The sequence below is a fragment of the Vombatus ursinus genome, unplaced genomic scaffold, assembly GCF_900497805.2.
Source record: "Vombatus ursinus unplaced genomic scaffold, bare-nosed wombat genome assembly UNPS02010193.1, whole genome shotgun sequence".
Classification (NCBI taxonomy): Eukaryota; Metazoa; Chordata; class Mammalia; order Diprotodontia; family Vombatidae; genus Vombatus; species Vombatus ursinus.
This window is the reverse complement of record NW_020949971.1, coordinates 4,045,006-4,069,491: the sequence shown is the minus strand read 5'-3', so window position 1 is coordinate 4,069,491 and position 24,486 is coordinate 4,045,006.

Here is a 24,486-nt window from a genome sequence, read left to right as displayed (position 1 = left end):
ACTCTCTTATTCCTAGCCCCCTCCACATCCCACTCCCAAGCTGCCCATCCTCCCGTCGGCCTCCCCTGCCTGTGCCCCATCACTGCCACAACCCCCATGTTCAATCAGCCACTGGCTCTGCCTCTACCTGCCCTCCATCCATCTCTTCCACTCACATAACTCCAGCTTGGCTTGGGCCCCATCACCTCGGCCTCCTCGTGAATCCCCAGTCCCTTGTCCACACAGCCTCCCAAATCACCTTCCCAAGGCTCAGGCTGGATTGTGCTACTCCCCTGCTCTGACACCTCCCTGTGGCCTCCAGGATAGCATGAGAGGGGCCTCCACAGCCTGACTCCCTCATCCTTTTCTGAGTGTCTTTCACTTTCCTTCTTCTCACATGATGGATAGTCTGGCCAAACTGGACAGTGAATGAATCCAGATTCAACATTCTACCTTCCCTCTAAGCATTTAAAAAGGCCATTCACTAGAACCAGACTGAACCCTTTCTCAACTCTATCTGGTATAATCCTCCTATTCCTTCATGGCTCAGCTCAGTGGCAGCCAGGTGGTTCAGTGGCTAGATCACTGGGCCCAGAGGTAAGAAGACCTGAGTTCAATCCAGCCTCAGACACTTACTGTGTGACCCTGGCCATGTCATTTAACCAATGTCTGCCTCCATTTCCTCATGTACAAAATGAGGATAACAGTATCAACCTCTTTAGGTTGTATGAGGATCAAATAAGATAATATTCATAAAGCACTTAGCACAGGGCCTGGCACACAGTAGGCACTCAGTAAATGTTTGTTCCTTCTCTTCCTTCCTTTATTGCCTGCCAACCTCCCAGCCCAGCCTCCACTGATTCTTTCCCTGCCTCAGACTCCTGTACACACGTCCATCTCCCTGGTAAACTGTGTGGTCCTTGAAGGCAGAGGCTCTCATTCTCTCTATTTATCCCTGTGCCAGAGAGGCAGCCTCGGCGTCAGGACAAACTGGACTCAGATCCGGCCTTTGCTCTCATCCCTTACACTGTGTGTGTAACCACGAGCGAGCCACTTACCTTGTGATCACTCAGAGGCACCTCTAGAAGACTGTAAGTCCCAGACAAGTCACAGACCTGCATCGGGGGAGGGGTTTCCACACCAGGAGTTCCCTACCCAGACACAAATCCCAGGGACTCACGTGACATCTTGGAGTGGTAGAACGAGGGATGAACTTAAAGTCAGGGAGATCTGGCTTCAAATTCCCCCCATACTTGCTAGCTGTGTGTCTCAGTTTCCTCATCTGTAAAATGGAGCCAATTGCACTCCCTGCCCAGGATATACGGGAGAATCAAATAAGATAATCTGCACAAGGCATTTTCCAAACCATAAGTGCTCTATAAATGTCCGCTATGATTGTTCTAGTAGGCACATATTAATGTTTACAAATTGAATTGTTTGTGATTGCTGGTCTAGATTTATGGGGCTTAGTAAGCAACAGGCACTCTGCCGGCAAGAGCTGGGAATTGTCATTCTCATTTGGCTGAGGAGGACAAGAAGGGAAAGGCATTAGCTCTGCATGCCAGGTCCCAGGTAATCTTGTGCCAAGCATGACATAATCCTAGATGAGACAGCCAAGGGGGTCTGGGATAGCAGGAGGAGGGAGGGAGGGAGGGAGCAGGGAGATGAGGAGGGAGCAGGGAGATGGGGCAGGAGGCAGTGATGGTGAAAAGCCGGGAGGTGGGAGGGTCAGAGGAATGGGGGAAAGAGCAGGCACCAAAGGGAGGAGAGGAAGAAGGAATGAGGGAACAGACAGAGGAGACAGCAAGTAATGAAGGGAGCTCAGTGAGGGTCTGGAGAGCAGAAAAGAAGAGCCGACCCGACACACTCCAGGAAGGTTAAAGGCAGACCCGGGCTGGGGACAGGTGTAACCGTGCAGAGCTGAGAGCCCACCCATCCCACCCAGCTCAAGGCACTGTCACAGCAAGAGTCAAGTTCGTTTTCTATTTGTCCATGAACAAGCATTTATTAAGCACCTACTGTGTGGCAGGCACTGTGCTAAGCCCCGGGTATACAAAGAGAGGCAAAATATAGTCCCTGCCCTCAAAGTGCTCCCAGTCTAAAAGGGGAGACCACATACAAACAGCTGTGAAGCAACAAGCCACATGCAGGAGAGAGTGGAGATAATCATGGAGAGAAGGCATGAGCTTTAGGGAGGATGTGAGAAGACTTCTCAGAAAAGGGTAGCTTTAGCTGGGGCTTGGGAGAAGCCAGGGAGGGCAGGAGGCAGAGGTGAGGAGGAAGAGTGCTCCAGGCATGGGGCATAGCCACAGCAAACACCCAGAGTCAGGAGATGGAGCCTCATAGGAGAGGGGCCAGTGTCACTGGATCTCAGAGTAGTGGAGAGGAGGAAGGGGCAAGAGGACAGGGAAGGAAAGAAAAGACCAAGCTATGAAGGTCCTGAAGGGCCAACAGGCAGGTTTTACCTCTCTCCCCCCTTTCTCGCTCTGTTTCCCCCCTCTTCTCTCTTTCTCTGTGCCCCTCTCCCTCTCCCTCCCTCTCTATGTCTCTCTATCGTCCTCTCTGTCTCTGTCTCTCCCTCCCTCCCTCCTGTCTCTCTCTATCTCTGTTTCTCTTTACTCTGTCTCTCCCTCCCTCTCTCCTTCCTGTCTCTCTCCCTTCTCTCTCTCTCTCCTTCCCTCCTTCCTTCTTATCTCTTTTTCTCTGTCTTTCTCTCTCTCCTCTCTCTGTCTCTCTGTCTGTCTCTCTGTCTCTATCTCTTCCTTTCAATCTGTCTCTCCCTCCCTCTCTCCTTACCCCATTTGGACTTTTCCTGGCAAAGATACTAGAGTATTTTGCCATTTCCTCCTCCAGCTCATGTTACTGACAAGGAAACTGAGGTAAACAGGTTAAAGTGACTTGTTCAGGGTCACACAGCTAGTGTTGGAGGCTGGATTTGAACTCAGGTCTTCCTGACTCCAGGCCTGGCACTCTACCTACTGTGCCACCTCACTGCCTTACTAGATGCCAGACTCTCAGTTTTTAACAACTAAAAGAGGACAGCAATCAGGAGTGTTTAAATCTGGGCACCCTGGTTTCCTCACCTTAGTCAAGACTCTCTGGTCAAAAGGCAAATGTTGTCATCATCATCGTCACCATCATCATCATCATCACCATCATCATCATCATCGGCATCATCATCATCATGATCATCTTCATCATTGTCATCATCATCATCATCGTCATCATCACCGTCATCATCATCATGATCATCATCTTCATCATCGTCATCATCATCGTCACCATCATCATCATCATCGGCATCATCGGCATCATCATCATCATCATCGTTGTCGTCATCATCATCGTCATCATCGTCATCGTCATCGTCATCATCATCATCTTTGTCATCGGCATCATCATCATCCTTATTTAGTTAGAACTGGGAGGAGCCTCAGCAGCCATCAGGTTTAATTGCTTCATTTTACATTTGGGGAAACTGAGGCCTGGGTAGCTGAAGTGCCTTGCTCAAAGTTACCCAGAGAGGAAGCAACAGCTGTGGGATGGGAACCCAGGTGTGCCAGCTCCTAGTCTGTGCTTCTTTCCGATGCTGCCTGTTTCATTCCTGGTCATGCTTCAAAGCCTGAGTCTGACATAACAGAAGAGGGTAAAGGCAGTGTAGTGCAGTGGGTAGGGTGCTGGATTTGGAGTTGGAAGACCTGGGTTCAAATCCTTCCTGCATCACCTAGGGCAAGTCTGTTCACCTCTGAGCCTCAGTTTCCTCTCCTGTAAAACGAGGGGTTTGAAGTGGACGAGCTCTGAGCTCCCTTAGTTGGTGTCCCTAACCATGCCCTCCAGGAGGCCTGTCCAAATGGCCCTGGGCCTTGGGCAGCACTGGCCTGGACCTCTCTCGTGCCTTGGGGCTGCAGTGGCTGCCTGGGTACAGACTGCAAGCCCCTGAAAGGCAGGGCCTGCATCATATGCACCTTAGCTCGTGTCTGCGTCTCCACACACTCACAGGGGACGTGGACACTGGCTGATGGATTGTCTGCAGGGCCAGAGAAGGAGTCTCTAAAGGGGAGATTTCGTGCTCTGTGCCAGGTGCCTAGGTCAGACAGCTTGTGGATCTCCTTCCCCATTCCTGAGGCCCAGGCCAAAGGCTTTGTGCCACCAGCTCCTTCACGGGCAACTTTAAAATTAATTTAATTTATTTTATTTAAATAAAATAATAAAATAAAGCTCCTGTTGCTTTTTCTCCTTTTAATAGATTGTTTTAGAAAACGTCATAATGAAAGTTCGATATAAGGACTCAAGGACCAATGACCACCATAAAGCCAGGGCAGCTAGGTGGTGCAGTGGAGAGAGCGCCTGGCCTGGAACCAGGAAGACCTGGGTTCAAATCCAGCCTCGGACACTCACTAGCTGTGCGACCCTGGGCAAGTCATTTCACTTCTGTCTGCCTCAGTTTCCTCATCTGTAAATGGGGATAATAAGAACACTTCCATCCCAGGCTTGTTGTAAGGATCAAATGAGATTATAATTGTAAAGCACTTAGCCCAGTGCCTGGCACATAGTAGGTGCTATAGAAATGTTAGCTGGCTATTATTACCAAGGCATGGCCATAGAGGGTCCGAGCCCAGCCTCAGAAATGCCATCCTTAGGAATATCTGAAAATAACAAAATTGAAGATGGAGTTTAGAAAGAAGGGGAAAGTCACCAAATGTCCTCAAGAAAGAGGTGTTGAGCTCACAACCCCCCAAGGGGCCACCCACCCTTTGCTTCCTTGGAAATGAAGCAGAGTAGCCAAGAGGGAGGTCACAGCTCTGTTTCTCTTGAAGTCCTACATCAAGGCCCTCTGTTGTCCTCCATGTGGAACCTCTTTGCCAGTGCAGATTGTGACTCATCTGTAAGGGCCGATGTTTCAGGCGGTTGTGGGGGGCTGGGTGAGGGAAGTGATTGGCCCACAGTGGCACCGTCAGTAGCGATCTAAGGACTCTGAAATTTGAAATCGCACCCGGAATTCTAGCCTCTCTGCTGCAATTGTAGCAGTCACTTTAAGAAAATGCCTTAAGTTGACTTTTCCACCTGAATCCCCATGCAGGGAAGTGCACCGGGCTGGATCCGCCCCCCGCCCCATGCACAGAATTTATGACTCACCAAGTACAACTATGGTTGGGGGGCAGAGGCAGAGATTCTGCCAAGAGCTAAATTATTTAGAACTCTCAAAGCCAGAGGCCCAAGAATCGAATAACTGGAAGGAAGTGAGTATAAAGGCCTGTGGCTGTGCCCTCAGACTGACTGATCTTCTCTGGGCAGCTGGGTCTCCAGGCGAGGGGTTTGATCTCTGGAGTGATTTTCTATAATGCTCCACAGCTAAATGCCCTGAAAGGCTCAATGTGACCGTCAGGACATCCACCCTCGGTGGGGCCCATTGACTTTAGACTCAATAGCACTCCAGAACGGAGGCAGACGGTGCTGCCCCCACTTCCGAAAGCTGTTCTGCCCAGCCGAGCAATTTTAAACCCATCAAGCATTGCCCCGTGGCCAGCTGGCCCCTCCCCCACAATGCACTTGGTGGTTGTTTTATGGCGGGGACTTTTCCCCTCAAGTTCTTTGCAAAATTACTGAATCGCTGAACCCCAGAGTTGGAAAGACCTCAGGGACCACCTTGTTAAACCCACCCCTGACGGAGAATACATGCTACAGTGTCTCTGATGAGTTCTACTTGAATACCTCCAGTTATGGGAAACTCACTACCAGAAAAGGCAGATCATTCCATGTTATTGCTGCCTCCGGCCTAACTCATCCTTTCTGCAACCTCCCCCCATTGCTCTGAGTCCCATTCTCTGCCACCAAGGAGAATATATCTAACCCCTCTTTCCCATGACAGCCCTTCAAATACTAGTGGGGGTTAAAGGGTCTGACACATGCCCAGCCACCTGAGATGGCATCTCCCCACATGGAGAGTCAAGGAGCCTCCCTCCAGGAGAACTGCAGCAAAGGGAGGTGCCACAGCAATAGGGAGTGCAGGTTGACTCAGGTGTCTTGTTCCTTGGGGAATGGATAGAGCAGGCCAGGAAGGACCGTCAAGGCCCCTGCCATCTTTCTGAGAAAAAGGAATTGGGTCTAATGTGGAAATGCCAAATGAGCCACAATGAGCTGGAGTTTCCCAGAACCCCCAAGTATAAGGAGCAAGGTCTTGTCACTTCCCTGTACCTTGTTCCTTGAGATTTTCCCGTGGTCTATCCTGGATGAAATCTGCATTCTATCTGCCAGCTTAACGGAATGGGATGCCAAGGATCCTGCTACTTATTAACTATGTGAATGCAAGTAAGGGAAGGAAGGAAGAGAGGGGGGAAAGGAGGGAGGAAAGAAGGAACATATAGTGAAAGTTTACTATGATCCAGACACTATACAAAGTTCTGAAGATACGAATACAAAAGACAGACCACTCCTGCCCTCAGGGAGCTTCCATTCTACTGGGGGAAGACACCATATTTAGGGGAGGGGTGGCCAGAGAAAGGAGTGAGTATAGAGTCCGTGGGGTGGTGAGGTGATCCATAGGGAAGTCAGCTGACCCACTCTTTCCAAGAGCAATGAGGGTGGGTCATTATAGATTTTATTTCTGAGCCCAGGAGGTGAAATGGAAAGGGGCTGGGGAATGTGACCAATAGATGGCAAGATGGTGGAGTGGACAACCGCATGAGATATGAAGAGTGAACCTCTCTGACCCTCACTTCCCTGATCTGCAAAAAAAAAAGATTAGATTAGCTGATCCAGCTGTAAGCATTGTTTAAGGCTGACCTCAAATCTTGGCTGTTGGATGCTGTGTGTCTTATTGGATGTTCTAATTTCTGCTTTGGTTAGACTCCAGACAGACACAAGGCAGGCTTGCCCCTTGAAAATCAGTCAGTGAAAGGCCTGATGTGGGACCCTTAAAATCAGAGTAAGGTGCCTTCCTTGCCTTTCCCAGCATTTGAGAGCATCACAGGGAGGAAGTGAAAAAGCAGGGTTCGGAATTGAAAGCTCTGCCTTCTATCCCATCCCTCCGCAGGTGGGAACAGGCTGGGTGTGTGTGAGTTTGAAAAAACAATTAAAAAATAGATCTGGAAGCTCTCCAAGCCTTGTTCTCAGGGAGAGTAAACCATTTACTCATTTGAGGGGATAAAAGGAAAATAGGCCTTCTATACTTTCAGTGGATTGGTGACTTCAGCAATGTCCATCTGGGCCAGTGTGGGAGAGCCTGCTCTGCCTGAAAAGGGCTCTTGGTAACAAGATACTGGTACAAGATACTGACCCCCTGCCCCCCAGTCAACAACTGCCCGGCCTTGGCCCAGCAGGATCCTAACATCCCTAGTATAGACACCCATTCAGGCCCAAGAGCTTCCTTTCCCAATCATCCCTGAAGCTCCTAATCCCCTTGGAGTAACCCTGCCCTCAGAGTCTGGGCGGCCCAATTCCACAGTGGCACGGGCGAATAGAGCACTGGGCTTGGAATCAGAAAGACTCACTTCCCAAGTTCAAATCTGGCCTCAGACACTTACTAATGGTGTCATCTTGGGGAAGTCACTTAAACCTGTTTGCCTCAGTGTCTTCATCTATAAAATGCTCTGGAGAAGGAAATGGCAAACCACTACAGTATCTTTGCCAAAAAAAACCAAACCCAAATGGAGTCACAGAGAGTCAGACAGGACTGCACAACAATAATTAACTAATGTCAATGAGATAGAATAATTATTTAACAAATCATCTTTATATCCCCCCACAAGCTTCTCATAGCCTGAGAGGCCATGGACGCCCCAGGTTAGGAATCCCTCTACTAGACGACCCGAAGGTCGGTCCTTCTCTAAATCACCAATCCTCTGATGATGAAGGCAGCGTGGCAATTACGTACACTACTACCATTGTACCCTCAAGAGTCGCTTACGCGCTGCAAAAAAAGTGCAATAAATCCTTAATTTCCTTTGAATAAAGCGCCGGCCAAGACATTTATTTCTGTAAATTATTTCATAAAAGAAAGGGGCGACATTTCTTGTAGTAAAACGGGGACTAACACAACACAAAGTTTGGAAACCACTCCCCTCATGCATCCCCAGGTTCAACTTGATGTAAACAAGAGGGTAGGATCTCTCTAGGCCTCGAGAAAGGCTGCTGCTGGTGCTGCCGCTGCCGCTGCCGCTGCCGCTGCTGCTGCCGCTCTCACCCACTGTTGTTGCTGTTGCTTGTCTTTCGTTTTCAGAGAGAACCGATGGAAACGCTTCTGTGTTGTCCAGTCATGGCTCCTGCGTGAATTGGATGTCAGTGAGCTTCAGGACAAAAGGCAGGACTCCTGGTGACGGCCCAGGATGCATCTTCCACGTCTGACCAAGCTCTACGAGCTCGAGGAGCCTGCTTCAGCCACCTTCACGACCACTGGAATCAATTGTTCTCGTCCAGCCATTCCACTAGGGGCCGTCTTCACGGGGTTGGGGTGGGCACCCTCCTAACTCACAGGTAGGTTTGAGCCCTGTTGGTTACCCTCCACCTGGTTTAGCCAGTCTGCCAAGACAGTTTACCATATGCACATACTACAGCTTCTTGGAGCCGTAGGTGAGAGTTGAGTGCCAGCTGGACACCAGATGTATGAGTAGCCCTAAAAAGGGCTCAGCAGCCTTCCCACCAGAGGGGTTGGTCTTCCTTGAACACCTCATACACCCCTAGTCCTGACCTCACCTAGAGCAGTGAGGCCAGGGGACTTACATGGAAGAGATTGCCCCAGGGAGAGAATACCCAGAGAGAGATTGTCACAAGGGCTGTTAGCCAGGGATCCATCTGGCGGCCTGCCTGGGATCCCTCCAGTCCCTTTTCTCCATCCCCTCCAAGTATCTTGAGTGAGCCATGATCTTGATCTTCCCCCATGGGGTCCACATTAGAAGCAGGGATGCAGAAAGGAAGATTCTCTCCCCCATAGAGGCATTCTCTCTCTCCTCACATTTTCCTCAAGCCCTTTGTCTGGGTCTCTCCTTCACCCCCATCACACTGTAACTGATAATACATTCCTTGAATATATCCCATATTCCCCTTAAGTTCTTAACTTTTTTTGGGTCATCAACCCCTTGGGTGGTGAATTTGGTCAAGTCTATGGACCCTTCTCAGAATCAGGTTTGTAAATGCATAAAATAGAATACATAGCATTGCAAGGGAAACCAATTGTATTGAAATAAAAATGTACTTTTTTCCCATTCCAAGTTCACAGAGCCCCTGAAATCTTTCCACAAACTTCAGGTGAACATCCCCTGCCCTAGAAGACTATAAGCCATCTGAGGACAGGGTTTTGTTCATCTTGGTTCCCCAGTGCCCCTCACTGGTTTCTTACACCCAAAAGGGGCCAAATTCATGCTTCTTGAATTGAATCCAGTGCCATCTTGACAAATCCAAGTTGATCAAGGTTGTAGATGACCATCGTGATCCCCTGAACCCACATCATGCCCCCTCCCCTCATCTGCCCTCTTTCCTGCTCTTTCCCTTCTGTGACTAACTTGGACTTTCAAGTCAATAACCCCATATTCGATTCCTGCAGTGTGTCAGGCAGAGTGCTCCAGTAAGTGCTGCTGACTCTCAGTGAGCAATAACCATTTGACAAAGTCTAAGTGATGAGTTGCCAAGTCGTACGGTTCTGTTTCCCAGAAAGAGGAGCAGCAGATACCCGATGCTTTTGAAGCACCCTGAGTGACCACAGCTCAAAGGGCCCTCCCATTAAGCTGGCCTTAGAGGGGCTTTGGTCACTGACAGAAATCACCATTGATCTGGGCAGACCGGGGAGAGTGTGACTGACGACTCTCCCCACCCCTTTGCTTCCTCTCGGTAACACAAAATAACTAGTTTGATTCTAGGGTACAGAACAAACAAGAGAGCCCCTGAAAGAACGAATACCTCCCAAGGCCACCATGGAGTGAGTCTGACAGACTTCCAAGCCTCCCACTTGGAGTTCCCAGTCAGGCATCTTTCCTTTCCCAGTATTTTGTCTCCAGTTGTCACTGGCCACTGCATCTGTCGTCCAGGGCCTCCATAGTTCCTGCTGGGTTAGTTGATGTATTACCTCCTCTGGCTTCTTATTCTTATCCCAAGAGCCAACCCGAGGCCATGGGTATCTGCCTCATCAATCAGACATCATTCCCTGGGGTTTAATATAGTGTCACTCCTAGAAGCACCCTCATAACCTGGGCTCCCTAGAAAGCTCAGCCTGGAGGCACTCTGAGTTTGATTAAACCAGCCACAGGCCACATTAACCCGTTACCTGTCTTCTGCTTTGAAGAGAAACAGAGCAAAATGAATGACCAAAAAGATCTTGTGCATCCAGGAGTACACATATGTGAGGAACACTCATGATCAGGGAACACGTATTGGACCACACGAAAGAACATGTGTGTAGAGAACATACATGTAGAAGTACATGGGATTGAGAAACCCACGTGAGTGAGGACATCACACCTCTGGCCCTGCAGAGCCACTGGTGACCTTTGGGGTCAATCTCCTTGTTTTCTGCTACCCATCGCTAATCTCCACTATAACAGGGGTGGGGAGCCTGCGGCCTCGAGACCTCATGTGGCCCTCTATGTCCTTGGATGCAGCCTTTTGACTCAGTCCCAATTTTACAGAACAAATCCTTTTGTGAAGGGGATTTATTCTGTGAAGTTTGGATTCAGTCAAAGGGCCACAGATGAGGACCTAAAGGGCCACATGTGGCCTCAAGGTCACAGGTTCCCTATCTCTGATAGCAGATTCTAGGCTTTCAACTTGGAAAGTCTCATAGGTGAGGCAGCTCAGTGGCCCAGTGAATACCGAGTTGGACCTAGAGCCAGGAAGAACTGAGTTCAAATTTGACCTCAGACATTTACTATGTGACCCTGGGAAAGTCACTTTAACCTCTGTCTGTCTCAGTTTCCTCATCTGTAAAATGAGGATCATAATAGCACCTCCCTCTGAGGCTTAGCAAACTTCAAAACACTTATAAATGCTAGCTATTATTCTTGTAGACAGATGATTTCAACTCTTCTGAAATGCAGAACCTTGTCCAATCGCCATGGGAAAAAAAACAAACCTCATGCAGTTGTCTTTTTTTTTTTTAGCTGATCTTTCCCCTCTGTTACCAATTAGACATTCAGTCTAACTCTCATCTGAGTATTGGTCCAAAAGCTCCATTTAATTTCTGTCCTACCCCTGATTCCAACAAATCCTCACTAGAGGCTTCATTTATTACTTATCACAACTGCAGAAGAGGAGGTAAAGGTGAGATGAAGAAATTCTTCTCACTCTTCCGTCACCTCTCTCTGATTCTCTGAAAACCACAGGAGCTGGGCTGGGTGGGGAGGCCTGGGTAGGGCTGGAGAGCTCTGTCCTACTCACTCCCACCCTACCTCCCCAGCCCAGGGGAAGTATTTCTGCTTTTTTACATAAAAAGAGTTCACATTTGGCACTTGAAAAGCACTTTTTTCAACCAAAGTTCAATAGTAGCCAATGTTATAGATAGTGACACAGAGACCTGATGTGGCTAAAGGGCTTACCAGGGGCACCCGGGCCAGTGTCAGGCGCCAGACTTCCACCCAGGTCTTCTGTCTCCAAGTCTAGTTTATTGTTGTTCAGACATTTCAGTTGTATCTGACTCTTCATGACCCATTTGGGGTTTTCTTGGCAGAGATGCTGGAGTGGTTTGCCATTTCCTTCTCCAGCTTATTTTATAGATGAGGAAACTGAGGCAAAAAGGGTAAAGTGACTTGCCCAGGGTCACACAGCTTGTAAGTGTCTGAAGCTGGATTTGAACTCAGGTCCTCCTGACTCCAGGGCCAGAGCCCTATCCACTGAGCCACCTAGATGCTTTTTCCAAATGATACACTGACTTTCTAGGTTTACTTGAGTTTACTTTCCATAAAGGAGATATGGAAGTCCAAGTAAAACGTCATTTTTAAAGGAAAAAGAAAAAATGTTCAATGTACTTTTCTTTTAGCCCAGATAATTTCAAGTGTCACAGAAAACTGTGGTGTTTCAGCCTTATTTATTAGTGACATGGATAAGGGCACAGGCGGCGTGGTCCTCAAATACACAGTTGACACAAAGGTCAGGGGGCACGCTCAGACACTGGATGACAGGGTCGGGACACACAAAGACTGATCACTTGTGCGATCTTGGGCAAGTTGTTTCACCTCCAGGCCTCAGTTTCCTCATCTGTAAAATGAAGAGCTTGGTTCAGATGACCTCTGAGGTCCTTTTCACTTCTCGATCTCTCTGCATATGTACTTATGACATACGTGAGCAGGCCAGAGCACTGAATGCTAAGATGGAATTCAATACACAGTCTTAGGCTTGGGTCAGAAAATCAATGTCACCAATGCAGGTTGGGAGAGGGAAGGCTAGCCAACACTTCAGTCATTGTCCAGCCAGCTGTTAGTAGACAATTCCTACTTCTAAAGCCTCTGCCTCACACTAAGCCTAGGCATCAGGCATGACACTTTTATCCTCATTTCACAGATTAATGAAAAACAGCTGACTTTCAACAGAGCCTTAAAGTTTACAAAACACTTTACAAATATCACCTCATTTAATCCTCACGATCACTCTGTGAGGTACGTATTGTCGTTCTCCGCATTTTACCAATGAGGAAACTGAGGCAGCAGAGGTTAAGTAACATGCCCGGGGTCTCCCCGCCAGTAAGTATCTGCGGCCAAATTTGAACCCAGGTCTTCCTGACTCCGGTCCAGTGCTCTATCCACTGCTGGGGCTGCCACTCAGTGGCTCATAGTCTCTGATTTCACAAGGAACCTCAGAGAAAAAGAAAGAGAAGCTGAGGTAACCACAGTGATTTATTTACAAATCTTGTGGACTTCAGTATTTTCCCAATAAATCTTCTTCTGCCATGGAGTTGGAGAATTTGTTCCTCTGGGCCTCCCTCCATCACTGCAGCTTACAGCCCTCTCCCCTCCCCTCCTCTGTAGAGGAGATCCCCAACAGAGAAGCCACCTGACACATCAGAGGCCCTTGCCTCGGTCTCTTTCCATCTTGGGGGTGCCAGCGAAGCACTCAGGACGACTGGCCCTGGGCTCCAGCTCAATCACTTTTCTTGAAATCATCGCTTTTCTGGAAGGCATCCATCATGCCATTTCGGGGGCATGAGTCATCCCTGGAAATGCGGCGATGTCTCTGGGCACCCACCATGTCTCTCTGCGTTGTCCTCTGGGTCACTCAGCATTTGGCCTGTTCCAAGATTCACAACCGTAAAGCATCAGGGAAAGACCATTCAACTTCAAAGGCGAGTCATTGGCTGTCTCTGAAAATGCCCTAGAAGATGCAGCCCTCCCTTCATTATACCATCTGCCTCATGCGTCACGCATAGTAGGTGCTTAACAAATGCTTGTTGAACTGAATTCACTGAATCCACTTCTCCCCAAGCCAACACGTCCCTATGAGAACATGCTCTTCAGTGGAATGCTAGTGCCATGGAAGATGGCTGGGGTTGTCCGTTTCCTCCATGGGTCCTCTCCAGAAGAGCTGGCCATCGCCATTCTGGAAGCCTTCTTGTTCTTTCTGTACCTTGAGAACACCAGCATAGTCCTGGGGAGATTCTAGGCCAGCAGATGCTTTTCAAGTGGCAAGGATGAAAGGTAATGACAGCCAGCCCCAGGACTATGCTGGTGTCCTCAAGGTACAGAAAGAACAAGAAGGCTTCCAGAATGGCAATGGCCAGCTCTTCTGGAGAGGACCCATGGAGGAAACGGACAGTAAATGAGGAACTGAAGTTCACAAAGATATGGCCCAAGGTTTGTCAACATGACAAGTGTGAAGCTTCAAAGAGTTTGCTTCCAAATTTGCCTCCATTTTCAATTGTTATAGGCAGCTATGTGGTGTAGTGGATAGAGCACTAGATCTGGAGTCTGGAAGACCTGTTTGAATCCTGCCTCAGACCCTTATTAGCTGTGTGACCTTGGGCAAGTCACTTAACCTTCTCTCATCTATGAAATGGGAATAATGATAGCACCTACAAATTGAAGATCAAGCTAGGAATGTAAAACACGTTATAAACCATAAAGTGCTATATAAATACTGTTATTGTTGTTGTTATTTATGATGAGTGAAAATGAATTTATAAGTGTTTCCTATGTGACATGCACATAATGATGATGATGATAAATGCCAATAAAGTGTCAATCATGGCAGACAATGGCTGACATGTACATAGCACATAATACACATTAACTCTGGAAATTACTAGTTAATTACCATTCTCACCACCATTTTACAGATGAGGAAACTGAGTCTTTCCATAAAAATAAAGCTCCTCTTTCCCCCTTCAAGTTCTTTGCATTCCTGCTTTGTCCTTAGTTGAGATGGTCACCATAACCTTCATGAGTCTGGAGCGTCTGCCCTTCAGGCTTATTCAGCTGGAAGAAGGGGAGTCTCTCCAAAGAATGGTTTTGGGGTGTGTAAACCTTTCAGAGATGTGCCTTACTTGTGCTATTATTTTTTGTATCCCCAGCACTTAGTACACAGTAAGTGCTTAATAAAAGCTTAATCTGTCTACCTACCTAACTAGCCAACCCCTTCACCAAGTACACACCATTGCCAAGGTCTGCAGGGAGCTGAGTGTGAAGACAGAATAGAAACTTAGACAGACAGGGTGTGGAACCAGACCCTGGCAGGAGCCCCATTTCTCTGTCTAAGCCGGGGAGCACTTAACACAGGCATTTACGAGCACTATAGAATAGCCGCTACAAAAAGAATTATTTATTTGCTGCTAAAGTGGTCCATTGTGATGAGCTCTGATTAATAAATGAACATTGACCTGCCTTAGAGTCTATAAAGCTCAAAGGTCCCTCCTCCCATCAATGGGGCTCTTTGGAAGGCGAGGGGTGGGGGCAGAGCTATTTCCCTCTGGATAGCCCCCCAAGCATAAATCAAATATTGAGTGACCTTGCCCCTGAAACGTCTTATGATGCCTCTAGTTGACATCAATGCTGGGAAGATGCCCTAGTTGGGTGGGAAGGTCAAGGAAGGCCCCATTCACCCATGGAGGCTGTGGGGCCATGAACGAGGGAACACCAGAATCTCAGAAGAGTAAAAACACCAGGTGACCCAAGGACGATGGAGATAGACACGGTGGGCCTGCATAGGCTACGGTCAGTAGCCAGTCATGAAAGGAACTGGCAGAAAAGACAGCAGCGCTATGGGACACAAGAGCTAAAGACAGCTTGGAAGCCACCACGTGCAACATTCTCATTGTACAGAGGAGAAGACTGAGGGCCAGAGTGGGGAGCCAAAATCTCCAGATCATAAAAGAGGCAGAGACAAGATTGAAACTCAGGTCTTTGACTCCAAACAAAGCTATTGTTCCATCCCCCGATGTTGCCTTCAGAAGGAAGGGAGCAGATTAGGCAGCAAGGACGAAAGGTAATGACAGCCAGCCCCAGGACTATGCTGGCGTCCTCAAGGTACAGAAAGAACAAGAAGCCTTCCAGAATGGCGATGGCCAGCTCTTCTGGAGAGGACCCACGGAGGAAACGGACAACCCCAGCCATCTTCCATGGCACTAGCATTCCTAAAGTCTTCACTGTTTGCAGAACACTTGGTATCTCCCTTCTCATCCGAGCCTCTCGACCACCCCGAGAGGGAGGTAGCCACCATGATCATTGGCCCCATTTTACAGATGAGGGAGCTGAAGCTCAGAAAGGTTAAGTGCGGGACCAGTGATATATATCTAGTAAGAGTCTGCAGTGAGACTCAGACACAGGCTTCTCTTGCCTCAAAGGACTGCACAGGATGAAAATGTCATGAAGGCCTCACAGTTTTCTTGAGAGGAGGCAGGAGCCACATCAAGAAGCTGATGGATTGGGGCAGCTGGGTGGTGCAGTGGATAGAGCACCAACCCTGGAGTCAGGAGGACCTGAGTTCAAATCCTGCCTCAGACACATAACACTCACTACCTGTGTGACTCTGGGCAAGTCACTTAACCCCAATTGCCTCACCAAAAAAAGAAAAAAAAAAAAGCTTATGGATTAGTGAGATGCCTCAGTGTCCTTCAAAATGTCAGTGACTCCATGGCCTCCTCATTGTGAGCACTCCCTCTCTTGATGCAGAGGGCAGTCTCGCTGTGCCGTCTCACCTTGACTGGTTCTTATCTCTTCTTGCCCATAAATCCTTCCTAGAGGACCAACCCCGAACATCAGAGATGTCCCTCCAAGTCTTCTGACATTCTCTGGGCACTGAGGCAGCCTGGATGCCTGTCCCTTTCGCATCCCTCCATCTCACCACTTACCTGTTTTCCAATTCCACACTTCCCAGATGAAACCCTTTTACCACTTCTCGTACAAGTCATCTTTGGTTATAGATTGTTGCCTGCTGATGTAAGCCCACCCTACAGGTCTCCATTGATTCTTCAGGGATTCCCCTATGCCAAAATCAGCAAGCCCCATAGAATCACTGGGCAAATATTGGCATCTAAAAGTGTGTTTGGTCAGGAAGCAGCTTGGAGTCATTGGAAGAGCTCTTCAGTGTCCCAAAGACAGACCCACTCAGCCCCCTCCCTTCCTCCTATGCAGCTCTGGGCCCAACCCATTGTCCAGCTGCAATGCCTGCCCGATGGGCCAACTCAACAGGCTGTTCCCAAGCTCATGCTGGGCAAGGCCAACCTTTCATTCACTTGCTCTTTCCAGGACTGCTCAGTTTGACTTCTCTTGGATCTCATCAAGGAGACCCTTTGGTATTCTGCGATCTGACGCCATCAGCACACTTTCATCCTCAAACAAGTATCTAGACTTCACCATCTACAGGTAGTGTAGACTCTTCCACTTGGATTCTAAGGCAGATAAAGCATCATGGAAGCTGAGATCTTGGGCTGGAAGGGATCTCAGGGCCACCTAATCCAACCCCCTCATTTTATAGATGAGGAAACTGAGACCCCATGGAGGTCAAGTGACTTGCCAAGGCTACCCAGGTGGTATGTGATGGAGGCAGGATTTGAACCCAGCTCCTCTGACTGCACAGTCGGTGCCCTTTCCTCCCTGACAGTGGTGAATACTTCTGCTGAACACACAACTCCTGGTTTTATGACCCCACCATCCACCCAGGCTTGAAACCACAGAGCCAAATTAGACTCTCACTTTGACTGCATGCCCCATAGTCCTCTCTGATCAGACCCTCCTATCCTTCCACCTCTCCCTTTCTACCTCACTCCCCCTAAGCTAGTCATTTGGCATCCCTCCATCTCACCACTTGCCTGCTTTCCAATTCCACATTTCCCAGATGAAATCTTTTTTACCACTTCTCATACAAGTCATCTTTGGTTATTCAGGGAAGGGAGATACAACCACACTCTCCTCACGCCAACTACAAGCTTTATTGACCAACAGCATGCAAGGTAGTGTTGGAAAGCCACCAGTACTGAAAGACCAGTGGATTCTCCACCTCCCTGCCATCCCAAGCCCACCCCCTACCTTTGGACAAGGAGCAGGGAAACCAAAGGCAAATGGCAAAGAATCCCAAGAAATTAGCTTGATCTAAGGAGCTTTATGGCTTCGTACATCCCAGGGCTGTTGGGGGATGTTCACTTTTATAGAGAGGAAAACTGAGGAAGCATGGCTTGGGTCCTGAAGTGGAGAAATCCCTGCCCCTCGGTGGGCACTCCCAGTACATTCTTGTATCAGGCAAAGGGACACTCTGTGGTAGCCTCTTTGGATCTAGCATCTGCCAGACACAGCCAGATACTACCCCTACATGTCCCTGTTTCTCCTCCGCCACAGAGAGAAGAAGGAACCTTGGTTGCTTCCTAACCCAGACCTTCATCTCCCCCTGCCCTCCATCTCCCCCTGCCCTCCATCCCCAATCTGTGCCTTGCTCCTCCCAGTTCAACACTCCTGCTTTCACAGCCCTCTTCATCCTTCACAGTCTGGACTTTGACATTGGCCCCTCTCTAATGCTCTGACCCATGACAGCCAAAGTCCAGCCCTGGGTTAGGCCCTGCACCCTCTCTATTGCTGCAGGAGAAAGTCACTCAGCGGTGCTGACCAGGGACATTGCACAGTCACGTTATTGATCTCAGTTGGGCTCTCGCTGCTGGATGGCTAGGCTTCTATGCTCTGCTTGATTCTCAGCCTCCAAGTGTGGTTTGGATGGCTCCAAACCTTCTCTTCTCAAGCCCTGCCCATCTCCTTAGCAGAGGAGCACACCTGGGATTTTACTGAGAAAAATCAAGGTCCTCTGTCATGAGCTCCACCTTCTGCCCTGAGACTCCACTCAAAACCCTTCTTCATAAGCCACCAGTTCTGTTCTGACCATGTCCCTCAATAAACTCCCATGGCTCCCCACTACTTCCAGGATCAAATATAAGCCTGCCTGGCACGCAAAGCCCTTCTATTCTATGCCACACTCCATTCAAGTACTCCATGAATAAATGACACCGGTCTCCTCGCTATTTCTTGCCCATGACACTCCATCTCCCAACTTGGTACATTTCCCTGCCATCCCCCAAGCCTGAAAGTCTCTCCTCCCTGGCTTTCTTCTAGCCTCAGCTAAAATCTCACCTTCTGCCAGGAGGCTTTCTTTGTCCTCCCCCCCCCCCCCCCCCCCCCCCCCCCCCCCGCACCCCCCCACACACCCCCTCACCCCATGCTAGTGCCTTCTCTCTCAGATTATCTCCCATCAATCCTGCCTGTGTCTTGTTCGTACACAGTTGTTTGATGTTGTCTCCCCCATTGGCCTGTAAGATCCTTGAAGGCAGAAACCATTTTTGCTTTCCTCTGTATCCCTGGCACAGTTCCTGGCATATAGTAGGTGCTTAATAAATGCTTGTTGACTTGACTTGGCCAGATAATCCTTGTATTTGCTACCTGCTTGTGCTCTTGATCTCATTCCCTCCTGCCTCCTTCTGGAGTTCATCCATTCCCAGATGTATTTTCAGTGTCTCTGTCTTTCTCCTCTTCAGTCTCTCCTCATCCTCTGGTATCTGCCACGCTGCTCATAAATGAGTCCAGATCTCTCCCACTATCAAAACACCTTCATTTGACCATGAAATCCTCTCAGGCTCTCCTCTGCCACCTCTTCTCCTTCACCAACAATCTCTTTGCCCAGACTATCCTGGAAGCATTTCCAGCCCAGGAGAAGCTTCCAGACACTGGGCTTGGCTGTCGGAGCCTGTGAGGATGAAGGGTCACTTCTGGCCCTGATGAGGCAGGAGAGGAGCTATTTGTAGAACAGAATGCTCCATATCTATCATTAACAGGAGCTAAATTGGACTGTGCTGCCACTTAATTAAAATGTGGGGTGGGGGAGGGCATGGGGACGGTCACTACCTGCCAAGAATTGAGAACCGTCAGGATCACACAATCCCTGGCACAGGCGAGCTAGAGAGGATGGGGAGGGAAGGCTGGGAGAGAGATATCCAGGACACAGGTGGTACAGACCTTATTGTAGCCACACCTACAGGCTTCCACCGGCCAGAGAGGGAGCTCCCAGGGGAGGACACCATCCAGGCCCTTCCCAGGGTTTGGATCCAGAAGAGACGAGATCTTCCAAAGGCAGGAAGTTTGGGACACCAAGAAGGGAGAGGAGTGGAGGAGGATTGAGGCTGGGGATTGGTTGCTGAAAGCCTGGAATTTAGGGAGCTATGGTTTAATGGGGGGAGAACAACCAGACTTCCCCAGAAGGACCAGCATCGTTGTCCATGGTAACAGACAGAATGACAATAGCTAGATTTGAGGAAGGGTGGCCCAGTGGATAGAGTGCCAGGTCTGGAATCAGGAAGACTCATCTTCCTCAGACACTCACTAGCTGGGTGACCCTGGGCAAGTCACTTCACCCTGTTAACCTCAGTTTCCTCACCTGTAAAACGAGCTGGAGAAGGAAATGGCAAACCACTCCAGTGTCTTGGCCAAGAAAACCCCACATGGGGTCACCAAGAGTTGGATACAATTGAAATGACTGAACAACAACTGATCAGTAGCAGACTGTCCCCGCCTCATCTATGAAGCCCAGTAGCCAAGAAGCATCTTCTTCCTGCCTCCTCACTTGGTTTAGGTAGGTTGGAAGGAAAAGCCCAGTGACTATGGAATATTTTACCATCTACCTCTGCTGGTGGTGTTCTCTAAACCTGATTCTTTTTTTTTTTAATAAATCAGTTTGTTCCCATTTTCTGCAGGCATGTCTTACTTGGGATCAGCTATGTAGGTAGTATGGCCCCAAGAGGCTTTAGATTCCATAGGCTGTCTGTGCTAAAATCCTGCAGTTCAAGGGTGGGACATTAAAAGACCTCCCTGGGTGCTACTGAATAACAATTTTGTTTAGAAATAATCCCATAACTCTCCCAAGCAGAACCCTAAAACTTGAACTCGCAGCACCCGTAGACCTTTCCTGGAAGTATGAGCCCCTGGAGCATGCTGAGCTCAGGGTGATGCAGGTCCCAGATACTAACCTGTCACGGGAAGGGAGGGTAAATGGAAGAGAACAGAACCTCGAGCTCTGGGCAACACCTGATGTTCCACAATCTGACGGCCCTCTGTTGTACTCTGTGCCTAAGTCAGCCGATGGATGTGACTTTCCACACAGGACCAGAGCACAGCAAAGGCCACCGTGGAAGCTGACTCGCCAGAGCCAGCCAGCCCCATCACGCACCAGGCAGAGGTTTCAGATGTGCCCCTCTGGGGGTGGGGCTAGCGAGCAACAACTCAGACTATTGGCTACAGCTCCCGCCTTCCTACGCCTCCAATTCATGCCTCTGCCTCTGACCAAGAGAACAAATATGTGCCCAAGAAGTAGCCAGAGGTGCTGGGAAGTTCCTAATGCCCAGGGGGCGAATCCGCTTTGACTGCAGGAAGAGCAGGACATGGAATGTGCCTTTGAAAGATCTCGAGTTCTCCCTTCCTTGAGCATCCCACTCAAAGACTCAGAATAGCCACCCATCTGTCTCCGTGGCCTCTCTGCTTAAAGAAAATTATCAGTGTTTTTAGAAGGTGTTAAAGGGAAGAAATAGCCACTGCTGAGTAAATGCTATCAGTGCACAGAGACGCCTCCTGGAATCACTCTGACTGTGGGGCTTTTGTCCTGTCACCCCAAACCTGCCAATGAGACATGAGCGTTGTAGCAGTGACCACGCTCACATTCACCTCGGGAACACTTCTCACCTGAGTCACCTCTCTTCTTGTCCTAATAACCTCCCAAAAGGTCACTCCGTCTCCACCTTTCCCCTGCTCCAAGCCACCTCTGTATTGACACCACCATAATCTTGGCCATTCCCTAAAGCCACCCATATAACCAGGTTCTAGTTCCTAGCAAGCAGAGACTGCCAACTTAGTCTGTGGATGCTCCAATTATAAAATACTAGAGGGAGGTTAGCCCCTCTTGTCCAATCCCTTCATTCTAGCTATGTTTTACAGAGGTCCAGAATGAGGGGACTTGTCCAAGGTCACACTGAAAGTAGAACAGAAAAAGGATTCAAATACATATCCTCTGATTCTAATTGCATTATGTTTCCCTAGCAGTCATCCATCCATCCATCCATCCATCCATCCATCCATTCAATAAACATTGATTGCATCTTCTGGGTCTTTCCACTACCCTTAAGCATTTCAGATCAGAAGCATCTCTGATCTTGCATTCCTCATCTGTAGTCATGTGTAATTTAAAACCACAAAGCCCTTTTAATCTTTAGAAACGAACAAAAAAGATTGACCACTTTCAAGACTGAAAATGAAGCGGTCCTTGTTGTTTTTCACTCCAAAGGGCTATTTCCTGCTGTTACTTTTCCAATCCCTGAATCATGTACTGGTCCTGCCCCTGCCCATTAGGAACATTCTCCCATCCATCTGTGCCAGGAATATTCACCAACAGCTTCCCCTGGGGGTGCCCAGGGAGTGGAAGACATGCCACCCTGCAGGGCCACTTCTAGGGGAAGCAGCACCCAGGTAGGGACCAAGGCTGGGAATTTTTGGAGATGTTCATTTTTACTCTGTGGAGGAAAGGACACCCTCTCTATTTCAAAAGTTCCATTTCACCATCCACATGCAAGCCCTTCAGCAATGTTGATGAACACCTCCCCTCTGCTAAAAGGCTACCAACCTGCTCCATGTCCAAAGGCTGACAGCCAGGTATTCTTCAAAAACTGAAAGCCTATTAAACATGCAGAGATTATGACAGGGATCAAAAGTGCTGGTCCCCAGTGCGATGGAACCAACTGGGCTGGCAAGGGCTGGACTGGGGCAAGGGAGGACAAAGGTGTCACTGCTCTAAGGGTAAGGGTATGTAGGGAAGTGATGCAAAGTTAAAAGAATAAGAACCATCTCCCAATTGATAAATAATCAAAGGACACGAACAGGTAATTTTCAGAGGAGGAAATTCAAGCTATCAATAACCATATAAAAAAAATGTTCCAAAGAAACACAAATTAAAACTACTCTGAGGCTATGCCTCCCATCCATCAAACTGGCAAAATAGACAAAGATGAAAATGGCCAATTCTGGGGCAGCTGTGGGCAAACAGGTAAGTTAACGCACTTTTGGTGGAACTGTGAACTGGTCCAGCCATTCTGGAAAGCAAGTCAGAACTGCTCCAGAAAGTTATTAAGCCGTGACCCCTTTAATACCGCTACTAGGTCTATACCTCAAAGCAATCAAAGAAAGAGAAAAAGAACCCAGAAGCACAAAAATATTTATAGCAGCTCTTTTTGTGGCAAAGAATTGGAAAGGGAGGGAATGACTACCAGTTGGGGAAGGGCTAAACACGTAATGATGTACAGATGTGATGGAATGCTATTTGCTGTCAAACATGATGAAGGGAACAGTTTCAGAGAAACCTGGAAAGACGCACATGAATTGAGCGCTATACACAGTAACAGCAACACCATGCAATGACCCCCTGTGAATGACCCAGCTCTTCTCAGCAATACAATGGTTTAAGACAACTCCGAAGGACTCGTGATGAAGAATGCTGTCTGCCTCCAGAAAAAGAGCTGCTAGCACCTGAATGCAGAAGGAAGCAAACTATTGTTCACATTCTATATTTTTTTCCTTCAGGTCTGTGTCTTTTTTCACAACATGACTAATATGGTATCATGTTTTACATGGTTGAACAGGTATAACCTATATTAAATTACCATCTCAGCAAGGGAGGAGGTGAGGGACAGAGGGAGGAAATTTTGGAACTCAAAATTTAAAGAAAAAGGAGAATGTTAAACATTGTCACCACATGAGACTGGGGAAAATAAAATATTATTTTAAAAAAAGAAAAACAGCTTTGAAAGACTTATGAACTCTGATAAACATAATGACCAGCAAGGATTTCAGAGGTCTCGTGCTGTAAAATGTCACCCACTTCCTGATAGAAAGCTGAGATACTCAGTGCAAATGGAGATGGGAATTTGTTTTTCTTGACTATACATGTGTGTTACGGGGGTGCTGTTTTTCTTTTTCAATGGGAATTGGGAGAACAGTGGGAAGAAGAGAAGTCAGATTTTTGTTGGTCAAAAATTTATTTCTTTGATTTATTTTATTAATTAATTTAAAATTTTTGTTTTATTAAAATTAATTTTTTTATTTTTGGTGAGGCAACTGGGGTTAAGTGACTTGCCCAAGGTCACACAGATTAAAATTAATTTTTAAAAAGAAAAAACAGGGCAGCTAGGTGGCACAGTGGATAGAGCACCAGCCCTGGATTCAGGAGAACCCGAGTTCAAATTCGACCTCAGACACATAACCCTCACTAGCTGTGTGACTCTGGGCAGGTCACTTAACCCCAATTGCCTCACCAAAAAAAAAAAAAAAGGCCAAGAGAAGGGCTGGGGTCCTCAACCCCACCCCACCCCCACCCATGTGCATATCTTGCCTCTGTCCCAAGGGGCACAGTGGAAACAACACTGGCTCTGGCAGCGGAGGCCTACGTTTAAATCCTCCCTTTGACATTTACCATTTGTGTGACCGAGGGCAAGTCACTTTCCCTCCCTGGGCCTTTAGATTAAATGGCCTCAGAAGTCCTTCCATCCTATGTTTCCTGTCACCTGGAGGTCCTGCTTTGCATGCCCCCCCCCCAGCCTCGGTCCAGACTGGCCCCATCCCTTCATCTCTACACTGGGTAAGAGCGTCTGAAGCAGGGTCCTTCCCAGCTGCACCCTCGAACCCTGCAGGCCCCTTGCCTTTCTTTTTTGTCAGTAGAGGAGCCCGATCCCAGATTAAAAGAATGAGAGGCAGTCCTATCTCCCCTGGGACCTACTAAATGTCCACTAGGTGCCAGGCACTGTGCTGAGCACTGAAGAGACAAAGGAAGGCAAAGATGGTCCCAGCTCTCTGGCTTGGTCTGCTGGGGGAGAAAACATACACACAGCAAGATTTGGATCTCTAGATAGAATGCGATTTCTCTTTCCCTCCTCCTCCTCTCTCTCTCTCTCTCTCTCCTTTCTTCTTTCTCCTCTTTTTCTTCTTTTCTTTCTTCTTTCTCTCTCCCCTTTTCTTCTTCTTTTCTCTCTCTCTCACTGTCTGTCTCTCCTCGTCCTCCTTCTTCTCTCTCTCTCTCCTTTCTTCT